The sequence below is a fragment of the Watersipora subatra genome, chromosome 9 (genome assembly GCF_963576615.1).
Source record: "Watersipora subatra chromosome 9, tzWatSuba1.1, whole genome shotgun sequence".
In the NCBI taxonomy this organism is placed as follows: domain Eukaryota; kingdom Metazoa; phylum Bryozoa; class Gymnolaemata; order Cheilostomatida; family Watersiporidae; genus Watersipora; species Watersipora subatra.
Window position 1 is genome coordinate 17,046,584 of NC_088716.1, and position 7,876 is coordinate 17,054,459.

Consider the following 7,876-nt stretch of genomic DNA (forward strand, 5'->3'; position numbering starts at 1 on the left):
CTACAACCAAACTAGGGGTTGTCTACCTTTCATGGGACCCATTTATACTTTTTCACAGCACATCTCTGTGCTTTGCTTCTTTTATAAACTAAGGCAAGCAATGTCGGTATGTTTTAACACAACAGTTGACAATGTTTGTGTTCATGCTAAGTATACACACCAGTATATTTCAACAAAATCTATTAACTTTCTCACTAGTATTAAGAGTTATCCTTACTTGTTTGGTGCAGGCACATTATCACTGCGTCTTTGTCTATGCCTTGTCCCAAATAATTTGGCTGGGTGTCTAAAGCAGGCTTGTTGTCCAGAACCTTCCGGAGCATATGCTCCAGGTCCTGGTGCATTAGGTCTACAAAAAAGCAAGGATATGTCCGTGAGAAACACAGTTTAATTTCTCAAGCATCAGATCTGCTGGAACAAATCAGAAGTTATATTAGCACCAACATCACTAAGCGATTAGTATTACTACATGCCAATCTATAGTTGTCTACTCTTGTATAAATTCATGTAAAAAGAAAGTAACTCTAACTTTGCTTTTATGTAGCACCTAAGTTGTAGGCATTGTTTTGGATCGACATGAATAAATTAACAAATCAGTACACTGTAAAGCTTTACTGTATATGTTACTGTCACCAAGTGACTTCAGAGGATTCGATCTACAGGTGGTGACCTCTATTTGAATACATATAACAATACACCGTCATCATTGTTGCTAAGGTATGAATGGAAACACAACATATTGATATGAAAGTCTCCTAGCAACGAGCTGGTTGTTGTCAGCGATACAAATAGAATCTTTACAAGATTAGCTCAAGAACACTTTTAAACTTCTTAGTGACTTAGTGACCTAAGGTCAATAAGTCACTAAAAAAGTCTTGCTAATAGAACAATTTGTATTCACAGAGATCACATTTTTTCAATGTTAATCTTGAAACATTTTTGCAGTTAGATCACTTCAAACATCAAAACCAATCGCAAATGATAGAGAAATACAGATACTTTATGATAAAATCTACTGAAATCTTGTGTAAGGTCATCTCTTGGCAACAAGAGCAAACTGCATATTATCTTTGCTACTTGCCTACTTTTAAAAGCTTGTAACTACACTGAAATAATAGAATTTTAACTTTCAGTTGCCTACTTCATAAGAACAGTTTTTAAGAGTAAGCAACTCCCAATGCTGCAAACCACAATACCTGGTCTCCTTCAGTCCCCTTTTCTTTACCATCAGCTAATCTTTCACCTGCTTCATCTGTCTCCATAGACTCAGTCTGCTGAAGTCTTTGTATGTCCTCTGTCGGTGCATCATAGAAGGCTGATATGTAGTACTCGTCACTACAGAAAGACAAAAATAATAAAGAAGTAACGTATTATCATAATTAATAAAAAATAAGATGGAAGATAAACACAAGTAAACTGCATGATCAGACAACTGTGAACTGCCCGCGTAACAGACAGATCCGAACAGACATGTTTGGACTCATCAATAGATGAGGGCAAACATTAGCCACCTGTTACCATCTGCCTGCAGACCTCAACTGACATTATTTGATGGCTGACAGCAATACCATTTCTCGCTAACAGATAATACAAAACTTGTTTCTATAACAACTGTCACCGGCACACAACTTACACCTACTGGCACTAGCTGATACAGTCAACAAATGCCCAGTTGTCACGAATCAATTGGTGAATAAACATGTCCAACAATCCTGTCAGAAAATCTTGGAAAGAAAAATAGTTGGCCAATCTTGTTTTATGTAAACTTGTAAAGATTACACAAAAGTTTACAAACATACACCCATAGCTGACTAGTATCAGAGCACCATATTTTACATAGATGTACCCCTAGCTGACCAGTATCAGAGTACCATATTTTACATAGACATACCCCTAGCAGACTAGTATACGAGCACTAGATTTTACATAGATATACCCCTAGCTGACCAGTATCAGAGCACCATATTTTACGTAGATATACCCCTAGCTGACCAGTATCAGAGCACCATATTTTACATAGATATACCCATAGATATAGTAAACCCTAGATTGGCGAATAGCTATCAATACAATGGAGCAAAAGTGAGGCCTATAATTGGCTGTTGTTTTCACGACGTTACGTCGTAGTGATGTGCATCACAGCATCAAAGCCTTCAATTGAGCAATAAGTTTAGTAGTGGAAGCACGCTTGGCATGCTAGTTTTTAAGTCATAAACATAACAATAAGACCAAATTGTTAGTGAAATGTCATCAGAAGAGACCACAACACCCCAGGTATATCCTGAATTGCCCATAACAAAACAGAACTTCAACTCAAAACAAGAAGTTCTCAACAATATCATAAGCTATCTATGCCGATTAAAGACACCAAGCTGAAAGCTGCTAGTGGAAAATAATAGGAAAATCATCATCATTTCGTCATTGGTTTTGAGTCAGCAGCCAAATCTGTACATGACATTGCTCAATATCTTTTCAGCAACTACCCTTACATCAACTACTTCCTAACCTTTAAGATCAACCAGGATCACATTGAGATTCTGTTTTCCACAATACGATCTAAGGGTGGCTATAACAATAATCCGGATGTGCAGTACTTTAGATCTGCACTTCGAGCACTGTTCATAAAAGCAGATATCACACCATGTCCCAATGTTAACTGTATTGATCTGGATGTGAGCAGGGCTGAAAAAACTGGCCAACTCCTGCTACATTCTTTGGCTAGAAAGAAAAAGAAAGAGACAAAAGCTGAGGAAGGTGGAGATGATGAGTTCGGTGATGAGGATTTTTTTCTAACTCAAATGTGATGAGCGTATCAAGTTCTTGACCGATGTCGAAGTAGTGGGAAGTAGAAATAGTGATGACATAACCCTAATCTCAGTTAAAAACAGAGGAGGATTGGTGACCAGATTGATAGGCCGAATATGAATTGCTGCAGAAAAGTGCCTACGTTCACACATGGAGAGCTGTGGTATCACACATAGAGCTTTTAAACAAGTAACATCACAGACAGTAACATATATGTCTTATTACATAACCTCCATCAAGGTTTTACATGTACAGTGCATGCCAACAGTCTACTCAAAACTAGTAAATCGCTATACTAAAATCAGAAAACACTATGCCGCTTCAAAGCAGGAATCTAGTTCAACCAACCTTAGACAAAAACTATCTCGTCTAGTTATTTTCAGTCATGTCTAATGGGTGTTTAATACAGTGGTCCAGCGTAACTGCTTCTAAACCTCATTTGATTCATTAGTTTGTTATTAGTTTAATTTTTATTTGGTCACTCTTTGTATTATCAATAATATAGAAGCTTCTAAATCATTGGTATTATTCATTACCATGTGTGTAAGATTCTTGCCTTTCTCATCCAAAGCCATTACAGTCATACTTCGACTTACGAGCTTAATGCGTTCAGAGACTGAGCTCGTATGTCAATTTACTCGCATGTTGGTGCAATTTATTTATATATAGAACAATTAAATACATATTGATAGGTTTTCATACTCTGAAAATGCATATAAAACACTCAAAACAATATATTGTAACAGAAAGAACATGTTGGTTATTGTCCTAACTTACCACATGCTTTCAAAAAACAACAAATAAAAATAATGCAAGGAAATGTGATTTATTAAAATGTAAAATTAAATACATAAAATAGCGGCTAACGCTAGCATTTGCCAGAGAGGGAGAGATAAGTTATCCTTCATTACAACAGTTGACTTTGATAAATTTAGATTTTATCCAAGTCGTAAAAGACAAACTTAAAAGCAAACCTAAAAGCAAACTTTAATCTTTAACTTAACGTAATTAAAGTTTCTTCGGCGTTCATAGTTTTAAGTTTCTCGCTGGTTTGCTAATTTTTCTTTTGTTTCGCTCTCACGACCAGCCGGCCGTTTTAAGAGAAACCTATCTAAGGACATTTGCCTTTGTCGCCCTTTCAACGTGTTGCGATCAGGACGAACACAGGTATTGTCACCAAGGGTTAATGCACGACCGCTAGGCAACTTGTCCGAATGTCTATTTTTTATAGTCTTGATAGATAGCGCCGGCCATTTTACGTAGCATCGTTTTAGTTACGCAGTCACCGGCCAATTGTTTGGCTTTTATCCAAAACCTGAGCAGTCTCTCCATCAGTGGTCGTGAAGATCGCTGCATCGTTTAGAAACTATGGTTAGTCCTTTTGCAGACTAAATGCCTTGAATATAATCCTTGTGTTTGATAAATGTGGATGTATTTCTGTCATATTGTTGAGCAAGCTCAATCACGCATACATCTTTTGCATATTTTTCAATAATTTTCCATTTAATATCAATTGTTATCATTCGCTTTTTCTTTGCATTATCTATCCTTTTACTGGCAAACTTTCGGTCTACGCACGGTACTTTTAATTCACATAATTCTGCACTGAAAATCGCGCACAAAAAACATGGTACAAAAGTATAATCTGAGCAGCTGAGAATACAGAGTGATGCTGTTCTCATAAAACACCTCCGACATACTTGGCAACTGTCTCATGTGCTCGTATCTCAAACATGGCTCGTATTTTAGTGCTAAAACTTGCTTAAAAGCTGGCTCGTACCTCAAGTTTCTCGTACATTAGGGCACTCGTAAGTTGAAATATTACTGCATATAAGTTTTACATATTTTCAATAAAATATGCAGTCTCAGATGCACAAACTATGAAAAAATTGAGCAGTTTTAGGGCTAAGTCAATAGGAGTTAATAGATCAGCTGATTAGCTTTGCACATCACCATGACGTTGCGTCATGCTAATTATAGGCCTCACTTGTTTTGATTATTCGCATATCTAGGGTTTACTATATCTATGGATATACCTCTAGCTGACTAGTATCAGAGCACCGTATTTTACATAGATATACCCCTAGCTGACCAGTATCAGAGCACCATATTTTACATAGATATACCCCTAGCTGACCAGTATCAGAGCAACATATTTTACATAGATATACCCCTAGCTGACCAGTATCAGAGCACCATAATTTACCTAGATATACCCCTAGCTGACTAGTATCAGAGTACCATATTTTACATAGATATACCCCTAGCTGACCAGTATCAGAGAACCATATTTTACATACATATACCCCTAGCTGACCGGTATGAGAACATCATATTTTACATAGATATACCACTAGCTAATCGGTATCAGAGCGCCATAATTTACATAGATATACACCTAGCTAATCGGTATCAGAGCACCATACTTTACATAGATGTACCCTTAGGTGACCGGTATCAGAGTACCATATTTTACATAGATATACCCCTAGCTAATCGGTATCAGAGTACCATACTTTACATAGATATACCCTAGCTAATCGGTATCAGAGCACCATATTTTACATAGATTTACCCCTAGTTGACCAGTATCAGAGCACCATATTTTACATAGATGTACCCTTAGCTGACCGGTATCAGAACATCATATTTGACATAGATATACCCCTAGCTGACCGGTATCAGAGCACCATAATTTACCTAGATATACCCCTAACTGACCAGTATCAGAGCACCGTATTTTACATAGATATACCCCTAGCTGACCAGTATCAGAGCAACATAATTTACATAGATATACCCCTAGCTGACCAGTATCAGAGCACCATAATTTACATAGATATACCCCTAGCTGACTAGTATCAGAGTACCATATTTTACATAGATATACCCCTAGCTGACCAGTATCAGAGCACCATATTTTACATAGATGTACCCTTAGGTGACCGGTATCAGAGTACCATATTTTACATAGATATACCCCTAGCTAATCGGTATCAGAGCACCATATTTTACATAGATATACATCTAGCTAATCGGTATCAGAGCACCATACTTTACATAGATGTACCCTTAGGTGACCGGTATCAGAGTACCATATTTTACATAGATATACCCCTAGCTAATGGTATCAGAGCACCATATTTTACATAGATATACATCTAGCTAATCGGTATCAGAGTACCATACTTTACATAGATATACCCCTAGCTAATCGGTATCAGAGCACCATATTTTACATAGATTTACCCCTAGATGACCGGTATCAGAACATCATATTTGACATAGATATACCCCTAGCTGACCGGTATAAGAGAACCATATTTTACATAGATATACCCCTAGCTGACTAGTATCAGAGCACCATATTTTACATAGATATACTCTTAGCTGACTCGTATCAGAGCACCAGATTTCACATAGATATACCCCTAGCTGACTAGTATCAGAGCACCATAATTTACATAGATATACTCCTAGCTGACTAGTATCAGAGCACCAGATTTCACATAGATATACCTCTAGCTGACTAGTATCAGAGCACCATATTTTACATAGATATACCCCTAGCTAATCGGTATCAGAGCACCATATTTTACATAGATATACCCCTAGCTAATCGGTATCAGAGCACCATATTTTACATAGATATACCCCTAGCTAATCGGTATCAGAGCACCAGATTTCACATAGATATACCTCTAGCTGACTAGTATCAGAGCACCATATTTTACATAGATATACCCCTAGCTAATCGGTATCAGAGCACCATATTTTACATAGATATACCCCTAGCTAATCGGTATCAGAGTAGCATATTTCACATGGATATACCTCTAGCTGACTAGTATCAGAGCACCATATTTTACATAGATATACCCCTAGCTGACCAGTATCAGTGCACCATTATTTACATAGATATACCCCTAGCTGACTAGTATCCGAGTACCATAGTTTACATAGATGTACCCCTAGCTGACTAGTATCAGAGCACCATATTTAACATAGATATACCAATAGCTGACCAGTATCAGAGCACCATTATTTACATAGATATACCCCTAGCTGACTAGTATCTAAGCACCATACTTTACATAGATATACCCCTAGCTGACCAGTCTCAGGGCACCATATTTCAGATAGATATACCCCTAGCTGACTAGTATCAGAGCACCATATTTTACATAGATATACCCCTAGCTGACTAGTATCAGAGCACCATATTTTACATAGATATACTCTTAGCTGACTAGTATCAGAGCACCAGATTTCACATAGATATACCCCTAGCTGACTAGTATCAGAGCACCATATTTTACATAGATATACCCCTAGCTGACTAGTATCAGAGCACCATATTTCACATAGATATACCTCTAGCTGACTAGTATCAGAGCACCATATTTTACATAGATATACCCCGAGCTGACTAGTATCAGAGCACCATAATTTACATAGATATACTCCTAGCTGACTAGTATCAGAGCACCAGATTTTACATAGATATACCTCTAGCTGACTAGTATCAGAGCACCATATTTTACATAGATATAACCCTAGCTAATCGGTATCAGAGCGCCATATTTTACATAGATATACCTCTAGCTGACCGGTACCAGAGTACCTTATTTTACATATATATACCCCTAGCTGACCGGTATCAGAGCACCATATTTTACATAGATATACCCCTAGCTGATCGGTATCAGAGCACCATACTTTACATAGATGTACCCTTAGGTGACCAGTATCGGATCACTATATTTTACATAGGTAAGAAATTCATTTGTAGGTCTTACACACTTTTGAAGGTTTTTCAAGTATAGACTACTCTGGTTTTGCAATTGAGGGTTCATCTTACCTACATAACCTCATCTTTTGTAAAACTGTGGTATGTGCTAGTAACCGAGGTGATGGCAACTATAAAGGCACCAGAACTACAACATAATGCAAGGACTGTGGGGTGGGGTTGTGCAAAGGTACCTCAAGAAATATCACATGTAGTGACTTCTATGTGCGTGAGTTACATGTATTTTAAATTTCATGTAGTTATTCCTGTAAATAAAATAGT

The 7,876-nt window shown here is 37.4% G+C and overlaps 1 protein-coding gene and 1 long non-coding RNA gene across 3 annotated transcripts in view; one reads left to right on the top strand and one right to left on the bottom strand.

Annotated features, from left to right (window-relative positions):
* LOC137403807 (uncharacterized) overlaps positions 1–7,876 on the bottom strand; it is a 214,628-nt gene that overhangs the window by 60,356 nt on the left and 146,396 nt on the right. The window lies entirely within an intron of this gene.
* LOC137404663 (DNA fragmentation factor subunit beta-like) overlaps positions 1–7,876 on the top strand; it is a 65,933-nt gene that overhangs the window by 14,491 nt on the left and 43,566 nt on the right. The gene's annotated exons all lie outside the window — the stretch shown is intronic.